This window comes from Belonocnema kinseyi, chromosome 4, assembly GCF_010883055.1.
Source record: "Belonocnema kinseyi isolate 2016_QV_RU_SX_M_011 chromosome 4, B_treatae_v1, whole genome shotgun sequence".
Taxonomy (NCBI): domain Eukaryota; kingdom Metazoa; phylum Arthropoda; class Insecta; order Hymenoptera; family Cynipidae; genus Belonocnema; species Belonocnema kinseyi.
In genome coordinates, this window is record NC_046660.1 from 43,311,066 (window position 1) to 43,338,504 (window position 27,439).

At 27.9% G+C, this 27,439-nt stretch overlaps 1 protein-coding gene and 1 pseudogene across 1 annotated transcript in view; both read left to right on the forward strand.

The window, feature by feature from the left end:
- The first annotated feature begins 7,413 nt into the window (after positions 1-7,413).
- On the forward strand, positions 7,414-20,784 carry LOC117171809 (annotated as a pseudogene).
- Positions 20,785-23,277: 2,493 nt separating this feature from the next.
- LOC117171575 overlaps positions 23,278-27,439 on the forward strand; it is an 88,388-nt gene continuing 84,226 nt past the window's right edge. The window contains exon 1 of the mRNA XM_033359010.1: positions 23,278-23,639. The gene's annotated coding sequence lies outside the window, so the exon portion shown is untranslated. The remainder of the gene's footprint in view (positions 23,640-27,439) is intronic.

Below are 27,439 nucleotides of genomic sequence, written 5' to 3' on the forward strand. Positions count from 1 at the left end.
GCTCCAAGGAGATTATGTTGAAAAATAAAAAAAAATTTACCCAAAAAAAATTGTTTTTATACTTCATTCTAAGGACTTATTGAACTACCCTCGTATTATATCAAGCCAAGTACAATTTTTATTCCAAGACACTAATAGTCACTGGTAAATCGGAGGAAATTAAAAGTTAGGTAATTATTATTATAACTTGCCTGCTTATCAACATCTATTTCAGGGAAATAACACCCGACAAAATCATCTTTGACAGGTGACTGACAGTTTGTAGATAACACTTCACGTTGCTCTGGATGAGAGAAAATATTGTCTAAATGATGCTTTTCCCAGTCATTTTACCTTTTATCCTTTTTTAGTAGGTCCAAGTCTAGCTGCCGTAAAGCATAATCGATACAAAAATAGACTTATGTATTGCCACTTTAGCTTTATTTGATATATTTTTACTCCTGATAATGAATCCTACCCGAGGGGCTAGTCACTTAGAAATCGCAGATTGTTGCGCTGGAAATCCTAGGATAACTCTTTGAGGAACTCTTACAAATCTTGGAAATCTTTCGCCAAGCCTGGAGCATTCACAATACAAAGCATTCACACACTCCCGCATTCGTGATGCACACGCTGTTTCGGTGAGTCGAATTAACGGTCGACTCCATCCGAACATCGCCGAGCTGAGCCGAGTCTGATTTCTCCTCAAGATACCTGAATTCGAGAAGTTTTAAAAATCTGGGCAACCCCAGTAATCTCAAAGAAATCCTAGCATTCTCTATTCGAACTCGATTAAGACTGCCACATTCCAGATTTCTCAGTGAGTAGCCCCTCGATCCTACACTGCCAATAACCTTCCTTAAAAATTCCTTAAAAATATTGAAATTTTTTACAAATTTCACGGAACCTTCATACATACCCAGAGATATTTCAAAGAATTCAAGATAATTCAAAAATAGGTACAGACTTGAAATGAATAGTGATTAACCCACCATTTAATTTATTGAGCGAAAAGTGACTAATCCGCTCCTTTTTTATTTGAAAAAATGACTGTGTGGCAGCCCTTATTTTTTTAACAGTTACTTCTCACAAAAATTCTCTGATTTTTGTTACTTTTTCTAAAAGTGCCTGACTCAAGCAGGGTACCCAAAGGGACCAAATATCGAAAATACACAGTAGAAAGAAAACCTTCAAATTTAATTTGACTTACTTCCAGGATTGCCTTAAATTCATTAGGTAACTTAATTTATGATAAAAAGGTAAACTTAAAGTCAGTCTGTCTTAGCGGATAGTGATTTAAGGTCGAAAATGAACTTAAAATCCGTATGACTGATCAAAATTTGTCATCTTAAGTGTGTAATAGCAGAAAGTCCGTTCCAGCGGAGATGAATTTCATCAGATGGAGGCGGAACTCGCATTTACTTTTTGAAATTCAGTCCACTCTATACAAAAATTCATCTCGATCGACGTACTGTCTGCCATGACTACCCGAATCTCCACATTAAAGATCTTACTTTTCAAACAAAAGAAGGCGCACTTTATTCAATTAAATTCCTTCGCTATATAGGCGGACTTTAAGGATTTCTTTTTGCAGTGTAGGGTACTTTAGGGACCCTAACTGAATATAGGGTACAAAAGGGAATACAGGGACAAGTCTGTGAAGCCTGCTAATATCTTGCCTACAATATCGAACCAACCACTCAGTTGCCTATTTACTCTTAATAAAAGAAAGATAAAAAAATCTTTTCAGTATTATTCTTGTAATGCAGTTAGTTTCGGTGCAGAAGCAGTATATAAAATAGATAAAAAATATGGCGGCTGAACTTAAAGAAACAAATTTTAAACAATTTTAGGTGACAACGTCCTAATTTGTAGTGACTCAACCGCAATAAAAAGCTTTCGAAAAGCATTTGAATCCTATCTTTAAATCAGCCGTTTCCGTCACCAATTCCCTTTTCCTATCTGTACAAACGACGTTAAAACAATAAATATTAACAAAAAGTTTCGAGTTTTTCAATTTTAAATATCTAAATTTTTAATCAGATGTAAAAATTTTTAAATATGGAATTGTTTAACTATTCAGGTCCAAATGTTTTTTAAATTTAGGAAAACACCTAGGCAATATTTCTTTGCAGTATAATTTACGGCTCATTTAATGCCCTTTTTTAAAATGTAATGCTCCGCATTTGAAAAAAAACGTGGTCACGCTAGCTTAATCATAATTTTAAGCTGGCAGCCCCACAGAACGAAAAAAATCTACACGGAAAAAAATTGATCTTGAGAAATCACCGAATTTGTTTCGAAGTTGCGGGTATGAGAAAAATTCGGTGAACGATAAATAACTTTTCGGTAAAAGAATAATTTTATCTGTCCCGAAATAATTACCGAAATAATAATAAATTTGAAAATTCAGTGAGGTGGAAGTTGAAAATGGCATCTACAAATGCGTTGAAGAGAAAATATGGGATAGTGCGATATTTTTCTGTACGAAATTCAAGACTATACTTCTTCTTTAATTGAGGGAGAGAATGAAAAAAACATAATCGTTAACAATTAATGAAGATATAATTACGAATAATGATTTTCCTAGCATTTAATCCATATGGACGATTAAATTCCCATTTTCATTATTCAGTTTACCAGAGTAAAAAATCAACTTTCTGCTATCCCCGGGAACCAGTGTTCGATACCTAGGTCCTGGAAGTTATATTTGCAAAAATATTTTTCAAAAAAAAAAAAGTGTGCTAAATTGTGCTAGACTTGTGCTCATTTTATCAGCAAACAGTTTTTTGAGAAATCAAAAATTACGGTCATAACTTTTGGAAAACGCTTTTTTTGCCAGATTCACAACTTCTTGCAAGTGCAATACGAAATATTGTCAAACTCAATCAAATTCCAAGACTCAATCAAATTACAAGACTAAAAAATAATTAAATTTTGAAAAAACAAAACTTGTGCTGAGTGATGCTCGACAAAAGTAATCTTTTTTTCCTCTAACAAAATTATGTAAGACCAACAGTTGTCATATTAAAACTCAAAATGTCAAACTCAAAGAACTAACAACACCCAAAAATAATTAAATTTCGAAAAAACAAAACTTGTGCTAAATTGTGCTCGAAAAAAGTACAATGTTTTTCATCTAACAAATTTCTGTTAGACTAACAGTTGTCATATTAAAACCCAAAATGTCAAACTCAGAAACCATACAAGACCGAAAAATAATTAAATTTCGAAAAACCTAAACTTGTGCTGGATTGACCTCGACAAAAGAAGTATTTTATCCCTTTAAGGGGGTAGCCATGTTTCAATGACCTTTTTTCAACGTTTTTTTGTTATTTATTTTTATTTAACATTTACAACTTTTTAGTATGTCGTAAGGCATTTTATTAACTAACGGAAAAAATTTATTTTTTATTTTTCATCAATATCCGGCCAATTTCTGGGCGATCTGATGACGCTATGTTGAAAAAAGGTCGCCATTATTTTTCAATTTTGCGTCATCTGAAACACAAAAACCAAAATTTTTCGTAAAGAGCACATAAATGGCTATAGCATGAACCACAATTATGAAAAAATATTAATTAATAAACAAATTGTGAAAGTTTTTGTGACTTTTCGTTTTTTCCTCACTTTTTTATAAACATTAACTAGACCAATTTGTTAATAAATATTAATGAAGAATCAAGACCGAGGTTCATGCAATAGCCAAGTCTTTTCTGAATATTTTCAAAAAAATTTGAATGAAATCGGCCAAGTAGATCGGCTGGAATCGTGGTGACGACCCCAAAAAAACGCGTTTCGAGATAAACGCGTTTGAAGTTTCGAAGTAATTCATTTTTCGGCCACTTCTGATACGCTCTGAGATCAAAATGGGTTTCTACCTTATTTCTAAGGATACATAGGGACTGAAAAAGAAAAAAAATTTGATTTTTTGAAAATTTCAAACTTGGCTACCCAAAATAACCCAAAATGTTAAACTCAAAAACATACAAACCCTAAATATCATTGAATTTAGAAAAATCCAAACTTGTGCTGAAGTATGTTCGACAAAGACAGTCTTCATTCCCGGTTAAGTTTTTTGGAATTTTTCTTTCCTGCATAAAAGGGTGTTTACGTTGAATCGCCTAGCACTAACTTTCGTTTTACGCTTGTAAGAAGTTGTGAATCTTGCAAATAAAAAATTTGTTGAACAACGCGACTACAATTTTCAATTTTTCAAAAAAACCGTTTACTGCACAAATGAGCACAATCCTAAGACAATTGAGCAAAACTTTTATTTTGTTGGAAAAATAATTGTTCGAATCTAACTTCCGGAATATCTGTTCGATTCCTGCCAGATTCTTCTATGACGCGATTTTCTATGTTCCAGCTTATACAATAAAACATATTGTCCAATCCTATTTTTAAGAATATATATTTAATTTCTACTGTGCGCAAATATAATTTATACAAATATACACAATCAATGTAAGTCATATGCACTTCCTTCCTTCCTTCTGATATAAAAAGCAGGATAAATATAGAAGCCGCTCTATACATATAAATCGGAACACTTTATCCGGTCGGTCATGGTCCGCGACCTTCACATTGCCGAACTCCTGTGTGTTTCTCATCTTAGTGACAGCCTGTGAAATATCCGGTCTTCCACTTCGCTTTCAATGAATCTAAATTTCGGAAATTTTCAATATCCCTAAGAAGAACATTATTGCCCGGTTAAGAGTTCTTTCTGATTTTTTTTTTAATTTACCTAGAAAAAGTTGTAAAGAATTTATAAAAAAGTAGGTTCGTAATAATTACAATATCGGTAAATGCTCAAGTATAATTTTTTTCCTACAGACAATATTTATTTGCGCTATTATTTCGGGGTCATTTTGGACTTTCAAAATATGCAAAACAATTTTTTCAAGTATTTGGTTAAACAATTTTGTTTAAAAAATTTGTGAAATCATCCAGTAGACAACTTTCGCTAACCAAGATCATTTCAGGTTCTTTTAAGTCTCTCAAAATATACAACAGAAATTTTTGTGAGATTTTGTTGGAAAATTTTTGTTTAAACAATCAAAGTAAAAAAATGAGTCAACATGGTAGCTTCATATTTCTGATATTATAAGGGAGAAGATTAACAATGTTTTAAATTGCCAAGAATAATAATCTGGGATCTAAGTAATAGTTCTTCTCACCACCTACGAAAATTGACGATAAATTCATATGCATATATCTTGCAAAAAAATTAAGGAAAAAAGTCAAAAGTGTTACAAACAGCTTCTAAATTGACTTTATTACATATTTGAAAATTTATCTAGCTTCTGCACAGTTGCTTTTCCTATATATATTTTTCTTTTTGTCCCTTTTTACAATTTTGAAACGTTTATAGAAATTATGAAATATATTTTTAAATATCAAAGTGATAAAGCGTTTCCCTGATTCAAGTTTAAGGAATTTAATTACTCCTATGGTAATTCTTTTTATTATACATGAATTTGAACAATTACCAGTAAGAGTAAATTTGTTTAAATTTTCACAAATGTTAACTATTACATAGATTTGCTGTTTCTTTTGTTATTAGAGTAGCCGGAAAACTTAATTTTCAAAATTCCCTGACATTTCCCAGATTTTTCCATGAATATTTTTTCTTTTTTCCTTGCAACATTTACCTGTAACCAGTTTAACAGAGAATCTTTTATAAATGGAATAAAAAAATTTCATATTACATTTTTTAACTTGGTAATTGATTTATTTCCACCCAAAGAATTACTTTTATAACATTAAAGATGATATTACCACCCAAATAAATGACAAAGTTTCTACAAAACAGTTGCATTTTTAACAAAAAAAAAACTTTTCAACAAATAGTTAAATTTTTTAAACAAATTGTTAGAATTTCAACCTAAAAAATTAAATCTTCAACAAAATGGTCAAATTTTAAGACAAAAATATTATACAACTTAAAAAAAGTTGAATTTTCTACAACTAGATAGTTGCATTTTCGACCCAAAAATATCAGTTTAAAGCTTAAAGGTCGATTTTTTTATAACGCAGTTTACTTTTAAAATCGAAAAGATGAATTTTTAACAAAAAATTTAGTTTTTCATCAATAAAGACGAATTATCAATTAAAAATATTAAACTTCAACAAAACAGAGTTTTATTTCCAACGAAATAGTAAAATTTGTAAGCTGAAAAGACGATTTTTATAGGTGAAAGTTAAATTTTTAACTGAAAAAGTGGAATTTTCAACAAAAAATAACTATCCAAGAAAAATGTAATAGCTTATATTAAAAAAAAAAAATTATAACAAAATAGTTAAATTTTCAAAATAATAATTAAATTTTTCATAGAATAGTTGAATTTTTAAACAAAAGAAATGTATTTGAAAACCGCAACGAGGATTTTTAACCCAGAAGATTCATTTACTGTCAGAAAATACGAATTTCAAGAAAATAAATATATTTTAAACTGAAGAAGATCAATTTTCAACCGAAAAGGAAATATTTATATTTTCAGTCAACAAATTTATGTCCAATACAAAAAAAGACAGAATTTACAAAAAAATAGTTAAATTTTCAATCAAAGTTATTAAGTTTCAACTAAAACAGACGAATTAAACAAAAAAATTGAAAAAATAGTTCAAGCTTCAACCAAATAATATTTCAGTTGAATTTTAAACAAAAAGTTCATTTTTTAGAAAAATAGTTAAATTGTCAACCCAAGAATACGAATTTTCAACAAATCAGTTGAATTTTTAACCAAAAATGATGGCTTTTTACAAAAAATTTTAATTTTCAACCAAATAATAAAATTTGCAACTAAGTATATAATTGTCAGAAGGATGCAACTGCAAAAAAAAAAATAAATACAAGACAAATAAATTACTTATAAGAATATTGTGAGATCGAGGTGGCCAAAAAACTTCATTTTCAAAATTCCCTGATCAATAATAACAATATTCAAAGACCAGAATTATACTCTTATAAAATATTAAACGTATAATCTTTCATAAACTTAAAGAAACAATTTTTAATTAAAATTAAAAAATGACATTATCTAAAATTTTTCTGAACTTTGCAAGATTTATTTTCAGGATCTTTGCCTTTTCTATTAAAATTTCCTGACTTTTCCCTGATTTCAGGGTTATCCCTGACCTACGGCCGCCCTGGATTTTGTATACTATTGTTTGTTAGGATTTTGAGAATTTTCATAAAAAATAATTAGCATAAATACGTGCCCAAAATTATTGCAAATTAACTAAATATATTCTTGTAAAACATCACAAACTGGACTATTGTTTCACGTAGTTTTATCTCTGTGAAATATCTTTATATGCGACTCATTAAGATTACTCCTTCTACGTAATATTGAACTGATAAACCTTATCATTGAGGTGAGTGGATCAATGAATCGAGTTTAAGGTTTAGTCCATGATCGCATCGAGAATAGTAGTCATTCCAATAACTATTAAATTAAAGTTTTTCTAAATACACAAACAAAAATATGTAACCAAAGTCTCAAAAATGTGTCGCTAAGTTCCAAAGTTTAGTGAATCATTTATTTTGGAATTTGATTTGTTACTTATTTGGAGAGTGAATTTTCGTTAAGTGGGATATTTTCCTCAAATTTGGGGAAAATGAAGAAACGAAAGCGAGTTGTGTTCATTCAAGTTACAGCTGCTCTTTCAATTTGAGCCCTAATCGTTCTTTGCTTGTCCCTGAGGACAGATGAGTGGATCACAGGATCGGCTTCTGTCGTCGATACTTCAAAAGACATTGGAGACTCGGAAATTAATCATGGATTATTTACAGGCACCCTCATAAGGAAGCCTGTCGAGACACCGAAAAAATACGATATTTACAGTAAATAATCGGACCTAATTGCTCTAAATGATCAGATAATTATAAACATTTTAATACAATTACGTCTGTAATTTTTTTTAATAAATTGAGAATTGAGAAGTAAGAAATCAATAAATTTTAGATACATTATTTTACGCCAAATTTCTAAATTCTTATGTATGAACTTCGAACTTTCTTTTTTATGTTTATATATAATTTTTAAATATATTTAACTCGATTTTTTTAGTTTCATGTTTTTGGGGATCAAATTCGTGTGCATGGAGCTGTCTATCCGATTCTTCTTCCAGAGAAAATGAAGTTAAATTACTTCTTACTGGAGAAAGACCAAATTTTTCTTGTTTATCGCCAACAAAAAATGCTATAAATTTAATTTTACGGACTAAGCGTGATAATGGTAAGAATATTTTTAAGGTCATGTCTATTCCTCTCTCTTTCTTTTAATGTTTTTAACGTTATACAATATTTTAACGATTTCCAACTTAAAATAATTATTCAATTACTTAAATATTATAATTATAATTTTTTAACAACCAATGATACTTCTGATACTTTGGTATTCGTTGATGCGGGCGCATGGCTCAGTACAGTTATTTTCATGTTTTTGCACCTTATCACCGTCATAATAATGTGTGCCTTAGGAATTCTCAACTCTCTAAAAATCCCGGCATCAACGTTTTTAAATATTCAGGTAAGCATATTTCCATTTAAAAAAAAATATACGCGAAAGGAATTAAGAAATAATTTCAGGGTGGTGATTCGGCGAAGGATTATTAATTCCTCGTAATTTCTCTGTTTTTGATTTTCTTAAACCTTAAATCTGAAATTCTTACATTTGGCGAGAAAATGATTCCGTTTTTTTAGATTAAAGAAAAATTTAGAGGTCATGTGTCCCTAAAATTTGTTTGTTTCACACAAAAAATGGTAAGGGGGGTTTTTTTTTGTTGCGATTTCATGATAAAGTTAAAGTTAACTTGCTGACAACAATTTCTACTATTTGAAATTTTGTTATGAATACTTGTCTTGAATTAAAAACTAATTTTTAAAAATCTGAAAAAAAGAGAAGCATTTTCTCACCAAAAGAAAAAATGTCAGATTTAAGGTTTTAGAAAATCAAAAACAAAGAATTTCATGAGGCAACCTAATGTTCATATTTGCCGCAAAATGCAAACATTTATTTTAATCCATGACATTCATTTCAAACATTTTTTAACACAATAGAGCAAAAAATAGGAAAATTAATAAATTTTTAAATAAAATTTTGAATCATCAACTAAAATAGATTAATTTTAAACCAAAAAGAAGAATTTGAACAAAAATCATTAATATTTAACTGGAAAACTTGAATTTTAAATCTTAAAGATTAATTTTCAAACAATTAGATTTTTTTCAAACAAAAAGATTATTTGAAAAAAAAAAAATATTTACCAACAAAATACATGAATTTTCAACGAAATTGTTGAATTTTCAATCAAAAAGACAAATATTCAACCAAATAGTTGAGTTTTTAACTAAAAAAAAAGAATTTTCAACAGAAAATGGAAGATTCACATTTTTAGTTTCATAAATTAATTTTCAACCTAACTGATGAATTTTCTACTGCAATTATGATTCTTGAACTGGAATAGTTGAATTTTAAACAAAAAAGGTAGTTTTTCAAAAAAAAAATTACCTTCAACTGAAATAGTTCAATTTTTAACAAAAACAAATTGATTATTGCTAAAAAAAAGATAAATTGTAAACCAAAACTGAAATAATTCAGTTTTAAGATTTCAATAATCAATTTTCAAGCAAAAAAGACGAATTTTCAACTAAAAAGATCATTTTCAACCAAAAATTGAATAATCAAATTTTTAATCCAAATTGAATGTTCAACCAAAGAGGTGAATTTTGAACCAAAAATAGAATAGTTGGATTTTTGGTTATTATTATTTTTCCTTTAGAATAAAACCTCATTTTACTCTAATTTCAGAGATCACAGCGGTTCAGCAGTTCAATGTTTGGTATAAAGGGGATTTTCTCGAAAAAGGAGATTAAAATGGGATTTTATTTATCAATGAAAATTTTTTATATCATATGGGTATCCTGTGAATATTGAACGAAAGTGTCCGCTAACGGTAGTGCCTTTTCTTTAGCCATTTTTGTAATTTTCTTAGCTAATTTTAAAACATTTGTTTAACACTTCAGGACTTTTTAGTCATAAAAATACACCAAGAAAAAATTATAGAGGTTTAAAGATTGAAAAATAGATAAACAACAGAATTTCAAAATGCTCATGTTTTGATTTTTTACACGTATTTTTGTAGCAGTTAAATTTTTATTGCTTATTCTCGTCAATTTTTTTGAGTCGTTTAAAATATTCCTCTGGGTCAGCTATATCTACAAAAAAATAATTCGAAAAACACAAAAATGACTATATGAAAAACCTAATTTTTCTGTTTTGTTTCCTTAAACGTTTCAATTTTTTTTCGAATATACTTGCATTAGTTGCAAGCTTTCAGATCTTCAAACAAAAATTTGAATGTCAACTAAAAAAAGATTAGCGTGTAAAAAATACAAATTAAAAAAATTATTATTCACGCAAATAAAAAAATTCTGAATATAACAATTTTTAAATACGTAGTTTTCTTAATTGTAAGAACAAGTTATAAACAAAATTACTAATTAATTATAGTTTAGTATAGGGTCCTGGTAGAGGCTACTTTTTTTATAATAAATACGATTTTCAAAATTTTGTTTCTACAACCGCAACTAACATACTATTTTCTGATAAGCCGTTTTACATATATTATTAAATATTTCATTGGTATTAAAAATGAATACAAATTCTTGTTTATTTATCGCAGGCTTCACACTCTTTCTCCTGTTTGCCACTTTTTCTAGATTTTACACTTAAATGCCAACTGAAACCAGTAACAAAATTCAACTACTTTTAGTAAAAAGTCTAATATCACATTTTTGGTTGAAAATTCGTCTTTTGTGATTAGCAAATTTATTATTTAAATGAGAATTTACTTATTTTGTTGAAAATTCATCTGCTCTATTGAAAATCCGTAATATTTGGTTGAAAATTAAACTATTTTGTTGAAAATATTCGTCTGCTGAGTTTAAAAATTCACTAACTTTCTTGAATTTTGTTTGCAACATACATTTCTTGTTAAAAGTGTACCTATTTTGTTAAATATTTGTCTTTTTTGGTTGATTTCAACTTCTTTTTTATTAAAAATTTAAATCTTTTTTGGTTGAAATATCAACTATTAATTTTTAATTAATAATCCATCTTTTTTGTTAAAATTTTTAACATTTGGTTCAAAAGTTATTATTTTTTTGAAAATTCCACAATTTTCTTAAAAAGTAATGTTTTTTTTCAAAAATTCTTCTTTTTGAGTTGATAATCACTCTTTAGTTGAAAACATAGTCCAGGCATCTGGCACTTTTACATCGTATTAAGTAGGCAATGCGCGTTTTTTTGCTAAAACGGTTTACTGAGGGGCACTTATCAAAATTTCAAGCTTTCTAGAAATGCCACCCGTGCTTCCCAGAGATATTTTTGAAAAAGTGTCAAAAATCGTGTTTGCGTAGACTGACCCGTCCCACTGCATTTTAGAGCAAAATTTTCAACGCCAAAATTAAACTAGAAAAAATTCTGACAAATTTGAACGCAAAAAAATGTTCTAACTTCAATAGGTACCGACTTTTATGGTCCTTCAAAGAACCCGGATTTTTTGGAAAATGAGGCGACAACCCCTCTTCTGTAGTTTGTATCTGTCATTTGGAACCTGTTAATTTAAAAAAAAAAATTCAAAATTGAAATTGAAGTAGACGCGATTTCAAGTAATTCTAAAAAATGCCAATAGGTCATAAGTTATAGCCTCACAAAGCTGACCACTTTTGACCTATTTTGCAGGGCAAATTACTCGTGTTCAGTTTTTTCAAAATACTTTACCTATCCGTGAAGCTACATAAGTTGTGCAAGAGAAAAAAATGCAGTGCAGGAAATTATGTGTAAATTTAAAAAAAAAATCTTCTAGTCTTCGTAGATCAAGAGTTATAACTCATTAAAAAAGCATAATTTTTTTGCTATTTGGCGCTATTTATATAATAATTATACATTTTTTATTTATACATTAAATATGCACACAAATAATAGAGTGAATCGTATTATTTAAATAATTGTCGAACTATTGATTGTTTTTCAAAAAATAAAGGGTAGAAAGTGGACCTTTCATGAACTACAAATGCATACATACTACCAAAATGCGATCGCAGTACATTTACGAGTACATACAGAGCCTTCCGAATGGAATGGGTCAAGGTTTCATGAACATAACTCGTGACCTATGTGAGCTGAAACATCTCTCTAAATTTGATTTAGTAGAAATTTTACTAATTTATTCAACACACCTAATTTTAATTGATGAATCAGTTATTTTCAGAATTTTAATAATTTTACCAGTAAAAATACCGTAACTGAAGTTAATCAGTTATATCGTAACTGTAGTAAATCAATTATAGACTTAGAATAAATTATTAGAGAAATAATTTCTAATTAAGAGTTTATTTATACTCCCATATTATTTGTTATATTGAAGTATAACCAAAAGTTTAATTGAAAACTTTTCCTCAGGATATATATACTTAATGTATAACAATACATAGGTATAAGGTTTGTCAAGTACTAATAGTAATTTACAAATTAATTTCACTCGTGAATTGTTAACAAGATGTATATCTATGTGTGAATAAAATGTTTCAAGCGATTACTATTATGAATATAACGAACAATATATATATATATTCAACTTGCTAAGTTTCAGTTCAGAAAAAAATGTATAACACATGTATTTTCAAAGTAACAGTTCATTTTCATTGAATTTCAAAAACTAACTTATATTTAATAAACAAAATTTCAATAAATACAAGTTATATACATTCTTGCCCATCTTATGATAATTAATAAGTTGAATTGCTAGAACTGCTTTTTATGTCTATTTTTAATTCCGCGCCAACCATGCAAGCCTAACGCAAGCGCAGTAAATTAAGGCGTCCAAATTGATAGCAGACGACGAAAACTCGTTGAACTTATACAGTGATAATTTTGGAGAGAATACAAAATGTTGTGAAAAGCTAAACATAATTAGGGTATCTTTTTACGGAGACCTGTATTGAATTAATCTTTGAATTAATTCGACATATCAAGTTCGTATCTAGGTTATCAGCCAATCAAATTTGCTAGAATTTAATCCTATAAAAATATTAATTCCACGATTCATTCAAAACAGCCCTCCGTCAAAAGGTACCCTCAGATCATTTTAAAAAATATGCCTTTTTTGTTTTTAAGAGTTCCATAAGTTTAAAGCATAATTTTAATATATTTTAACCAGATTTACAAATCATCTTGATGAACTTTTTGAATTGGACGCAAATTAAAAATGTTTTAGATACTATTACGTAAATATATTTAAAACATAACCTCTTTAAATTAACGGCTTTCTTCAATACAAGTATAACTGATCAATCAGTTGTATCAGTGCAGATATATATAACTGATTCAATTAGTGATTTTCGTTTTAATAATCCAATCAATACAATTCTACTAATTGTCAGTCACTCAATTCTAGCTACAGATATTAGTAGCATTTAACTGACAATTAGTTATATTTTACTATTTTAAATTTAGAGAGATTGTTTTTTTCACGCAGAATTTAGTCCTCTATAATTTGTTCCTATGACATTTTTCTGTAGGATATGTACGAAACTATCAGTTCTGAAAAAACTTTTTTGGCTATAAATTAAGCTCAAAATAGCAAAAAAAATTATGTTTTTTTAAGAGTCATAACGCTTGATCTATGAAGACGAGAAGATTATATATTTTTTAGATTTACGAAGAATTTCCTGCTCTGCAATTTTTTCTCTTGTACTACTTACGTAGCTCAATCGAGAAGTGAATTATTTTGAAAAAATTGAGCACGAGTAATTTTCCCTGAAAAATAGGTCAAAAAGGGTCAAATTTGCAAGGCTCTAACTTTTGACCTATTGGCGCTAGATCATTGCATTTTTTTAAGAATTACTAGAAATTGCGTCTACTTCAATTCAACTTTTGAAATTTTCGTTTGTTAAATTAACAGGTTTTAAAGTACAGATACAAACTTCATAATTGGGTTTTTGCGCCTTTTTTCAAAAAAAAATCTGGGTTCTTTGAAGGACCGTAGTTCGGAACCTATTGAAGATGGAAGATTTTTTTGCGCTGAAATTTTTTAGAATTTCCTCTAGTTCAATTTTGGTGTTGAACATTTTGCTCTAAAATGCAATGGGACGGGTCAGTCTACGCAAACACGATTTTTGGAACTTTTTTGAAAAATATCTCCGCGATGCAAGGATGTAATTTCTAGAAAACTTGGAATTTTATTCAGGCCCCCTTAATAAAACGTTTTAGCAAAAAAAGACGCATTACCGTTTTAATACGGTAAAAAACCTTTTCTCGTACGAGATGTCTGGACTAAAATTCATTATTTCGCGTTGAAAATGAAAGCGCTTCATAGAAAATTCCTGTTTTCAGTTAAATTCAGTTGTATATGTAATTTTACATTATAATTTGTTTTCGATGAAATATGAAATATTATATTTCTGTTGATAATTCATTTTTCTTCGTTAAAAAATTTATTATTTGGTTAAAAAGTTGTTACTTTTTCGCTAAGAATTTTTTTCGCTGAGAATTAATTTCTTTTTTACAAATTTTATTATTCCTTTAAAAAGTTACTTATTTTGTTAAAAAGAAATATTAATTCTTTTGTTGAAAATTCAATATTTTGGATTAAAAATGAAACCGTGTCGTAAAAATTTGTATTTTTGGCTACAGCAATTTAAGAGAAAATTTAACTATTTGGTTGATTATTTAAATATCTTGTAGAATATTAGTCTTTTTAGCTTGAAAATAAAACAATTTAATTGATTTTTTCATTTATCACTGAAAAATCTTTTTAGGTTGAAAATTAATCTCTTTGGTTAAATTTGGTTGAAAGTTCACATTTCTAAGATTCTTCTGAAAATTAGAAAAGGATTTTAAATATTTCAGAGGTTCTTAAAAAAATCTAGAAGATTTAAAGAAATTTCCGGAAATGCTTCCAATTTTTTAAATATTTTGAATCTATTCAAAATTTTTTAAATGCCTAAAAATATTTTTATCTTACACGAATTTTGCTTAAAATCTTGAAAAAATATTCAAAATGGAAAAAAAGCCTTAAAATCTTCCAAATCCTAGGAATTTTAAGCTAATTTGTTTGTCCACTTGAAATCTTTCGAAATTTTTTAAAAGTTCCTAAAGTTTTGGTGTAAAGTCTTTAAAAAATCTGCAATTTTAAAAATCTTTTACGGTTTAAAATTCTTTTTCAATCTTTCAAAATCTTCTAAATGCTTCTTAAATTCACTCGATTTTATTTTTAAAGGTATCTTTTAAAATTTTGTGAAATCTTTTGTAAAAATTCCATTCTTAAAAACAAGAAATGATAAAAAATGTCCCCTAAATCTTAAGAAATTTTTTTTTTAATCCGTTGAAAGTCTTTAAACCTTCTAATATTTTTTAATTTTTAAAATTTTTCGTCATTTACTTTTTATTCTGAAAAGTTAAAAAAAATTACTTTAAAAATTAATGTTTCAACATAAAAAATCATTTTAATCTTTCCTAGGAACCTAAATAATTTAATTTAATTTTCTTCATACCTTACAAAATTCCTAACATATCTTACAAGTTTTTATTATTTTTGAATGTATAAAACTTCTAAGTATGTCTTGTACTTATTTAAATTTGTTCTAAGATTATGTATTATGGCAAAATTTGGTTTTAAAATATTTTACACTTTTTCCCAAATTGTAAGAAACAATAAAAATTTTTTTGTATTTTTTTATCTCAGAATTCAATAAGAAAAAAATCATTTGAAATTTTCGCATGAATTTTAAGAATATATCTTTTTTTATTCTCTCGACGCCCTGCAAATGAGTTTACCTACAAATTTGTTTGAATACTGAAAAATTAAAAGAATTGCCTGGTTCTTCCATATTCTTTTTCTACTCATTTTGATATTTTAAAAAATTTAAATTATTTTTATTTTAATTAAACCTAAACCATTAAAAAATTTCCCAGGAATTAAACAAAAATTTTATCTCAAAATCTTTCAAAATTATTTAAAAGCTAAATTCTTAATAAGTTTTTCCCAATATTTAATTTGTCTTATCTCTTCAAAAATGTAAAATAGTTGAGAAATTATAGTGCGGTAGCAAAATGTTAAGAATCGACTTATTTCCCAATACTAACGAATCATTTAAAATTTAAATGTTCTCTTTTATCAATGATTAGAAACATTCATAAATCAATTTTATGATAAATTAAAATTATTTGCAAATTTCGATATACAAAATTGATAGTACGGAAAATTCATAAATCATTGTTAATAGATAAATAACCTTAAAAGAATCATTAAAAGTTATATTCACGCAACATAACAAACGCTCAGGGCGTTTTAAAAATATATGGGGGAAAAGGGGATTAGGTAAAAAAAGGGGCGGACTGTGATCATTTTAATTTTGAAACAAAGCACACAGCTTTGTAAAATTTGTCGAGCTTACTGAAGAGTCAAATATAATCAGAAACAAGTGCAATTATGGTCTGCTTGTAGTTTAATCGAAGCATAATGTAAGTGGTATAATAATAATGGAATTCCTTGCAGGGTATTTACCTGGTAGCTTGCATCGCTATTGGGCTTAATTTAACCAGCCTAATAATTTATGGTTGTCATTATAGCTTCGTAACGTGGTACAACATAGCTATTCGCGATACTATCACTGGAGAATACACTTCTAGTGCCTATTTAGGATACTCGTATTGGTAAGCAAGATTATAATCACTTCCCGTTGTCTACAATAATTTTCCGTAGCGATACGTACGCAATTATTGGAAAAGATCATCAATTAATGCTATTTTTTAAACTGCAGTTAAAACATTAAAATTGGCAAGCCTTATACAAATTTAATAAAAAGCTAGCAATTTACATCCCTGGACTTTTATCTCCTCACATTACAAATATAATTAATTTAAAAGCCCATTATTTAACAAATTTTCGAATATTAAGAGTTGTTAATATTTTGGAAACAATAATTAATAATTTCGCATTTAAAGAGCTTGAAATTAAAAAAAAAATAATACTCAACAATTTTGGATTGAAATTGTTCCAAGCCAAACCATTTTTGATCAAGTAAAATTTCTGAAAAGGAAATGGAAAGTTTTCGAAATTTACCAATTTCAAATCAGAGGCACTCAAAATAAAAACTTTTGATTTAAAGAATTTTTAATTGGAAAATTTTATTACAATAATTGATTTTTAATTGAAGAACCTCGAAATAGAACAATTTCATATTTAAATTAGGGAAATTGGACATTTTGAAAATGTTCACAATATATAATTCCAGATTAGAATTTTTTAATCTTGTTCTTTTAAATTTCAAAGTAATTGGAATTGCATAATTTCTAATTAAAAGCATTCCAAAAAATGTAAGTAAAATCAAAATTGATAAGAAAAATTTTTGTAAGATAAAAAAATCTGCCCGCTTCGTGGGCACATTTTCATCGCGCGCGGCTCGCTTTGCTCGCAAGTTTGAGCGCGCTTAGGGCGCGCGATGGTTCAATCTCGCGCTTCGCGCTTGGATATTTATTTTTTGCATTTGGAATACTTGAAAAAACTATCAAAAAGATTTCTTTTAGATGACAGTATTTATATGCGTCTTCATATTCTGAATTGTCTACTTAATTAAGTATAGTCAAAGATTAAGTTTGTCAAAGCTCTGTAGGCTTTGACGTACACATTCTGATCGTGACACTCGCGCTGCGCGCTCGATTTCCGACAGACATTTGTAAACAGGTTTTGTTGAATTTTTTTCTCGTAACTTTCGTCGCTTCTCCACACATTTTTTTTATTTTATTTTTTTCAACGTTATTTTTCACGAATAAAACAAAAGGTACGCGTCCTATCAAGAAGTGATTCTTAAAGAAATTGTAGATCTTTTGTGGGATAACAATTTTTGTTAATTCGTCTTTTTTCGTATACTACATAGTTTGTCTACAAAATGGAATTTTTTATTTTTCATTATTTTTTTGTGCAATCAAGATTTGAATTTTTGATTTTTGAAGAAAATCCAAAAATTTGTCATGATAATCTTGTAGGTCTTTTAAAAAGAAATGTTTTTCTTCTCTTGACTTTTTTTCATATCGTGCATTTTTTGGCTTAAAATTTTGATATTCGGTTGATTAAACAAATTTGAGAACGCTATATCTCTGAGAATTTTCTTTTTATCGAAAAAAGTGATAAGGATAAATTGTTCGTTCTTTTTAATACTATAAATATCCATACATAGAATTTAAAAATTCAGAAAAAAGTGGTCTAAAAAATTTTCAAAATGCGCTCACTTTTTGAATTTTCATCAAAAATGGCTGATTAACGAACTCGTTATTTCTTTAAGGCCCTAAAAAAAGTGTGCCAAATATGGATTTGATTCGTTCATTTTTTCGAGAGTTATCGTGTTTACGGACGGACGGCCGGACGGACAGACAGACACACGCTATCGTGAAAACCTGATTTTCGGATTCAGGGGGTCTCGAAACGTGGAGATCCGTTGAAAAACTGTGATGTCAAATTTCCGACAATTCTAATACTTTCTCAATCATAAATGATGAGAATGTAAAAATAAACTCACTGTCATTTTCACAGTTTAAAAAGGAAAATTTTTTAAATATACACCTTTAAAACTGAATTATTCGAGAAAAAAAAGTAAAAATAAATTCATTTCAAATGTGAAAAATTGAAAATTAAAACTTCTAAAAGAGAAAAAATTGAAAGTTCAGCGTTCAACATGGAAAATCGCATTGAAATTTTTGACGTCCCTGGATTTTTATTTCCTCACATTAGAAATATACATAATTTTAAAATCCTTTACTAAATAAATTTTCGAATATTAAGAGTTTTTCAAATTTTTGAAACAATAATTTATCATTTCGAATTGAAAGCGCTTGAAATTTAAAAAAATAATACTAAAAATTTTGAACTGAAAACGTTCCAAATTAAACCATTGTAGATCAAGTAAAATTTCGTAAAAGAATATTGAAATTCTTTGAAATTGGCCAATTTTACATCAAAAGCTCTCAAAATGTGAAACATTATAGATTAAATTTTTTTAAATTAGACAATTTCATTAGCGTCATTAATTTTGAATAAAAAAATTTTGAAGTTGAATAATTTCATACTTAAATTTCAGAAATGGAATTAAATTTGAGAAATGGAACAAAATGGAATGGATCGTATAAATTATAAGGGCATTATAATGGTATAATTTCTAATGAAAAACGTCAAAAATATAATTTAACATTAGAATTAACAGGAGACATTTTTACAAGATAAAAAATAGTCACCGTAATTTTCACAGTACAAAATGAAAATTTTTGAATTATATACCTTTAAAATTGAATTTTTCTTGTTGAAAAACGTTAAAGATAACAATTATCAGATATTACCTTGAAAATTAAAAAAAAATACATGAATCAAGAACACTATGATTCCAATGTTTGAAATTGTACAATTTTAAGCCTCTCAATGTTTAGTTTGAAATGATAAATATTTTTCAACACTTTCAAGTAGGAACAGTTCTTGTATCTTCTCGTTTTAAGGCTTGAACATAAAACTTATTTTCTAAATTTATCATGTTTTGAATTTATTCTAGAGGTATTTAATTCAACTATCAAGTCTTTTAATTTGATATTCTATGATTTCGAATTAAAAAAAAAGCTTAGAAAATTTTCTAGCTTCAAACTTGAAACCAAACAACTTCGAATATATTAACCCAAATATATTTACAACCAATACATTTAGAATGTTTTAATCTAAAATTATTAACTATAACAGTGACTATCAAGGCTACCAATACCAAATTTTGGAATTTGGAAAGATATAATAGTGTAGTTGTCCTAACATTTTTAATATTTGAATTTGAAACGATTATCGATTCTGGGAGATTTTAATATAAAATTGTTGAATCATCAAGGGTGCCAATTGAAAAATTATTTTATAACATTGACAATAAAATTCCCAATATAAATATAAAATATTATAATATAAAATATAAAAACAAATTTTCGGTCGTTGAAGAAGATAGTATCCGATCGAAACCTACTGAATATTTATTTTTATGAATAAATAATAAAATGTTGATTTTTGAGCTCAGGATATTTCAAGAAAAAACCTAAGCATTCCTTTCAGTAAGATAAAAGAACCCTTGAAAAAAAGTAAAATTTATTTTTGACCTCCCTTTTTGATCTTTAATATTAGAAACTCCGCATTGGTAGCAAAAAAACTTTATTAAAAAAACTATTTTAAAAACTTCAATCTCACATTCTCAAAAATTAAACTGTTTTACAGTACTTTAAAAATTATTAAATTCAAACTTGAAGCATTATAAAATAAAAAATTTCAATTTCGTATCAAATTAAAGCATTCTTATATTAGGATCTTGAAAGTAAGTCGTTTAAACTAATTAATTTTCCAATTGTGCATTAAATTTTTAATTTCTTCTATTATGGTTTTCATTAATGCTTGAATGTAATTAAGTTTACATTAAATTATATATTTCTGAAATGTATGTATATTATGAAACATTAATTTTTACAGGATTTTACTTCTTCCGCTCTGCCTTTATGGAATATGGCATCGCTTTACTTTTATGGCGTGAGAAAATTGTGAATCGCGAACCCATAGGAACAACGATTGATATCGAGAATGCAGCAGATTCTACTGTAGTGCTTTTCTGATTTTACAATTGAATCCTAAGAACGATTTTATTATTAATAAAATATTAGGAATTTGAGAAATTAAATTTAAGCAAAAAAAAACCAGCAACATTAAAAAGTAAAATTAAAGTTTCCCTAAACATGAATATTCAAAGACCAGCATTTTCATATTGTAAAATTTGTAAAATGGAACTTCTTATGAACACAAATAAAACAATTTAAGAGTCACTTATTTCAAAAAAGAAATTTTCTCATGATAAAAGATAAACTTTTAATCTAAAAGGACGAGCATTCAACAAAACCTTGAATTTTCGACCAAAAAAGAAGAATTTTTTTTAAATACTTGAATTTTCTATATGCAATATGCAAAGATGAATTTTCAAACAAAAAAGGTTAAGTTTTGGGTTGACCAAGAATCGAACTTTTCAGAACGGTAAATAGAACCGAACGCTAGAGGCTAGAGAACGTCAACAGGGTCATTACCTGTCTAATGAGCCTTTTTAGAATGTTAGTTCGAAACATATTTCTCTAATTTTAACGCCAGATGTGCAATTATGTTACACCAATTGACTTTCTTCAATATTTGTTAAAAAAAAAAACGGTTTTTTAAGTAACATACTTCTTTTTAAGCCTTCGCGAGCAATTTTATTGCACTGTTTGACTTTTCTAAGTTTTTTAATTTTTAATGTAAAATGAAAAAACGTTGAGCTTCAAACAAAATCAGTTGGATTTTAAATCAATAATTTAAATTTTCAAGACAAAAATACGAGTTTTTTTAAATACAACTAAGTTTTCAATCCGAAAAGTTGAATTTTCAACAACAACAAAAATCAAGTTTCAACGAAATAGTTCAATTTAACAACAAAGAGTTACTTTTCAACAAAATGATTAATTCTTCATAGCAAATAGTTATATTTTCAAACAAAGAGATGACTTTGTTTTTTTTCAATTTTCAAAAAAATAGTTTAGTTTTTAACCAAATAGTTGAATTTGCAACCTACAAAGATGAATTCTCAAAAAATCAACCACAATAGATTAGATCCTTAACAAAACAGATTAATTTTGAAGCCAAAAAGAGGATTCTTTAACCAATAATATTAATCTTCTACAATGAAAGATAAATTTTCTAACAAATCAATTTTCAATAAAATAATACCATTTTGAACAAAATACAACAAGAAACTTAATAGTTGACTTTTCAATAAAACAAAGATTAAATTTATAAAAAAAGAGATGAATTTCAGGCCAAATGTAGAAATTAAATTTTGAAGGAAAAAATTAATTTCCATTGAAAAAAAAATTCAACCAAAGAGATTAATTTTAAACTAAAAGGATCAATTTCCCTGTTAAAAATATGAATTATTAATAAATAAAGATTTTTAATTCAAGAAATAAAGAAAATTTGATACAAATTGTTGAACTTTCAAGCTCAAAGACGAATTTTCCATTTGATTGAAAGCGAGGGAATTTCAAACCAAGAAGATTAGTGTTTTCCCGAAAAGGAAAATTTTCAACCAAAAATTGAAACTTTACATTTCGAATAAAAAAAAAAATAATAAAAAAAAAACAAGTTTTTAACCAACGCAAATGAGTTTTTAACAAAACAGTTACATTTTTAACCAAAGAGATAGACATTTGATGAAAGAAAAAATCAAGAAAGTAATTCTAATTGTACCTAAGTAGTTGAATTTTCAATTTATAAATATGAATTTTAAACATAATAGGTAAATTTTTAACCAAAGAGATGAATTTTCAACTAAAATGACGAATCACCAACTTCGATATTTAAATTTTCAATAAAAAAAAAATTTTTTCAAACTGAAAAAGCACTAGTTTTTAATCAAAGGCATGAGTATTTCCAACTAAAATCCTGAATCTTCAACAACAAAATTATTTTTACAGTTCTTTTTTGAGAAAGTGATTCAACCTTAAAAAAATGACTTGAATTTTCAACAAAATAGTTAAATTCGCAACCGAAGAAGATTAATTTCCAACCAAATATAATCGTCAGGAGAAAGAAACTGCAAAAGAAATAGAAATAGAAATACAAGGCAAATACACTTTATTTCAAAAACTAGATTTTTAATCTTGTAGTGTTTTACCATAGAATCTTTTATAAACAGATTAAAACACTCTGAAGCAAAAATAAAAAATTTCAAATTGACTATACTTGACAGTTATTTGAAGTGCCTTTTATAGAAATTCATTGAATTTTGCAAATTTCCTTAAAAAATCCCTGAAATATCCTGACCAATAAAATTTCCTGAATTTTCCCTGATTTCCTTGACCTACAGCCGCCCTGTACCAGTTCAAAATTGAAATCGTCAACAGAAACGATAGGAATTCAAAGGATTCAGATTTAAACAAATTGAAAAATAATGGGCTCTTTGGATGAAGATCTTAGTCCAACTTCACCTAAGTTTTCAAACCTACCCAAAAAGAATAAAGTTTGCGAATTTCATTTCTTCGCTACCAAATGACCAAATTAAGTTATCCAACGAAGGTGAAGGATAAGAATTGATATGATCAACACAGTTGGTGCTGCCACCTGTAACACCTGCCTTCAGCAGGTGAAGGTTTCCAGCTAAAGCAGCGTGAAGCCGCAGGATCAGCAACCCGACCAGTACGAGTTCGTGTTCTTCTTCTCAGCTTCAGCTAGCTCAGTGGCTCCCAAACCTTCCAGGTGTCTCAACTCACCTGGTGAACGTGTGTCCAAGATCGGAAAAGTAAAGTGTTTTAACTGTTCCACAAATCCTTCAAGTGTCCCCTTACGAACTTAAGTCACCTCGTTTTTTTAATTGTGCCGGTATCAGTTTCAAAAATACTATAAACATCTTTTCAAGCCCTTCGAGTTTATAGCATCCATCCAAGAATAATATATAGATTACAAAAGTGCGACTGCGGAAGTCGATCCAGAATCCTGCAGAAAGGTGAGCGCCGTAGGCGTAGGGTATAGAAGAAAAAGAAAACGATGCTGAAGCAATGCAGGTAAAAAATTACTGTTCTCTTTAGATGGTTTAGATTTAGTTTTAGTTTTATGACGAATCTCCAGAGAGTACATTCTATTCTCTTTATGTAACTTAATAAAACTCTTTATACTGGATCCGTGACGCAAAAAGAGAAATATTAGATTTGGATTCTTGGAAAGGGATCAGGAATTTGATGCATGTTGGATGCTAATAAACCAGATGAAGCTCAGAAAGAACAGCGTAAATCCTAGGGATATTTTTTATCTGACGTTGGATGGAAACGTAGCAAATAATTGACAACTACAACTATCCGTCGTCGGCTAATTTTTGTCCGCGGATAATTGTAGTTTTCAATTGTTTGCAACGTTTTTAAATCCAGCTTTACATAAATAATATCTCTGTGATGTACTGGGAAGAGAAAATATGAATTAAAACGGAGGATAAAATGCTAAATAAGAAGGAGGTTTTAGGGAGGTAAGTATTAATGAGGAAAAAGAATTGAACAAGAATTAAATTTTCCTTATATTGAAAATACAGACAATATACCCGACAAATTGTCAAAAAAAATTGCAAATCCTGATTGCGACTATTCCAATTGGGAAAATAAGTGACAATCTTTTCGTAAGCAGATTTTAAATGAATTTAATTATTAAAGAATATTAAAAGAAGAGAGAACAAAACTATTGGTAAAGAAGGCACTTGCTATCATAATATAATGTTCTTCGGCACACTTTGCAATTCGGATTTTAAAGTTTGTAAACCCAAAAAAGAATTAAAGGAGGGGGTTATATTTCACAGGGGGGGGGGGTGTAAATTTATACTTTTACGTGATTTTTAAGCAAATCAAGCCTGTAGAAAATACATTTATCCAAAATTATGGTATGACGTTAAATTTTAGTAATTACAATAAAGATTGCATAAAAACAAAGTCTTTTACCATTTTTGAAGTTACAACAACTCCAAAAATTATTTTGAAATTTATAAGTTTATCAGACTTTGCCTCGTAAAATATCTAAATTATTTATTAAAGACTTTCTCTCTTCTAAATTATGGTAAGAAATATAAAGTTATTATCGCAAATAGCAAGAAAGCAATTTTAACACAAGTATAGAATTTTATCTTCAAACTAAACTTGAGAAAAATAAAACATTATATAAATGGGATTTATTGTAATATTAATTGAAAAGTACTATAACAAAAAAGGCGCGCTTTTCATTATTATTATATTCTGGGTTGAGAGTATAATTTAATTAAAAGTTCTACGAAATATAATTATTCATCAAAAATTTAAGTTAATTTGAGATTTATAACGTAATAAGACGCTTAAAAGACATATGCTCAGAAAAAGTATTCTCAGCTTCAAAGAAATATCTCTTGATTCAAAGAAACGGGTTTTTTGCTTCAATACAATTTTTTCTCCAATTTAAAAGGATTTTCTAAATTTTGAAAATAATGTTGTTATGAAGTTCAAAAGTCAAAAGTTTCCAATTCTAAATCCTTCAAATGTAAATCATCAGAATGACAGAACTTTTAATGTTCAAACTTAAAACTTGCATAATGTTTAGTTGTTCGACCTGTAAGGTTTACAATTGAAATTCCTACTATTTTGCAGAAATACAATAATTAAAAACATATTAAATACCAGATTGTTCAATTTTTACGATTTATATTTTTTGGGGATGTGATTAAAAAGTTTTTAATAATAGTTCAATTTTGTAGATTTAAAATTGAAAATTCTTCCACTTTTAAACTGTACAATTTAAAATTCTTTAATTTGGGATATTTATAGCTTAAAATAATGTAATTTTGAATATTTTTTTTGTTGTGTATAATAAAAAATAATACGATTTTGAATGATTCAAAGAAATAATTTTTTGAAATTGTATAGATTTGTAATTGAAAATAATAAATAACAATTGAAACTCGTGTACAATTATTTTTATTAAAAGCCTGATTTAAAAGTATGTTAAATCCGCTCCAGCATTCTCTAATGTTTACAATTTTAACTGACATTTTCTAAATTCATTGAATTCAATGTCTTTTACGGCTTTCATAAATTGATGAATCGAAACATTTTCTTCGCTTTCTTCTACATTGCATTCATAATTTCCCTGCAATCAAAAACAAATGGATGCTTGAATATATAAACCCATTATTTTGTGATAGAAAGTATAGCAGTGTTCCAAATAAATCATATATCATCAGAAGTAAAGTCTTTCGAGGTCTGAGATTAACCGTAAAATTATATATTTGGCTTGAAACAAAAATAAATAATTAAATAAATAAAAACATGTTAACAAACTCATCTGACCGAAAAATTGAATACATCATAATTATTAGTTATTAAGACATACGTTACGAACATCAATTCGATTTATAGAAATTCAAACTCTTCTCTAATTGCATAGTGCCTTGCTTTTCCAATAGAATTGTACGCCCAAATTGTAGGATTTCCTGAAATTAAATGAAATTTATAACATATAATCAGTAATGCTATTTTGGAAAAGTTAAAAAGCATTCTTTATATTGGCTGCGTGTCGTCGACCTGAAATTTTGTGATGACTAGTCAGACTTTAAAAAAATATTTGACGAGTCATCCCGAATTTCGGGACGACGAAAAATTTCGTTTTATATTCATCGTATTGCAATAAATAATGGAAAACAATTATCTACTGTTTAATTTTTAATTGCTTAATTCCATATAAGTTTGAAAAATTAGCAAATCTGCAGTTCGCGAATCGAGTTCCGCTATACGCTCTGAAAATGAAGCGGTTGACCTTCGCAACTCGCTGATTCATCCGTTATGCTAATGGCATCAAAAGATTTATTGAGACTTTTTCCACAAAAAAAAAACATAGACAAAAATTAATTTTATTTTTTAAAAAACGTCGTCAAAAGTTACTGTAACCAAATTGAGCCACAATTGCTTCGTTTTGAACAATATGCACATTAGATGTATTTCGGCTTTCACATTGATCATGACAGCCATCATAGGTGAAGTTCAAAATGAGTTTATAAAAAATTTAGTAGAAATAAAACTGAAATTCTAGTTTTTCAGTGAACTTATTCGACTTGTTTATTTAGTTTCCTGAATTACGGTAGAAATTGTCGGAATTCGAAAAGGTACGCTACAATAGCAAATATTTCTGCGAATTGAGTGGAATTTAGCCTTGCATGAAATTAAGATCGAAGAGTCGTTTATTAACTTTCTGTGACAGCTTCACTTTTTTCTGTTATATTGGAAAATATCGGAAGCATGAGTAATATTCGAGGCACTATTTACTAGGCAATCTGTGAATTCCACTAAAACATCCCTGCGGTTATATTGGAAAATATATTTTTTTCTGGAGGAATTATTCACTATTCACTTTAATATATTGATAACGATAAAAGCGATTATACGGACACTTGATACAGGGTCGCCGCAAACTTCATTTTCAAAATTCCCTCATTTTTCCTGACCATCATTCTCCAAAGAACTGCATTTTCATTCTGCAACACTTTCAACAACAAATATTTTATAAAAGGGATAACACAATTTTAAACTAAAATTTAAACATTTTAATTTATTAACTATTTCAAAAAGAAAAAATTACTTTTCTATTTAAAGGGACGAATTTTCAACAAAATAGTTGCATTTTCGATTAAAAAAGAAATCTTCACAAAATAGTTACATTTTTGACAAGAGATGATTACATTTTCAAAAAAATAGTTGAATTCGAGGGGCTATTCAGTCCCAAGAATCATGTAACCCCACCTCTTGAAATCGATTTCGAATCGCATGAAATTATATGAAATCATGAAATCATTGAAATCATT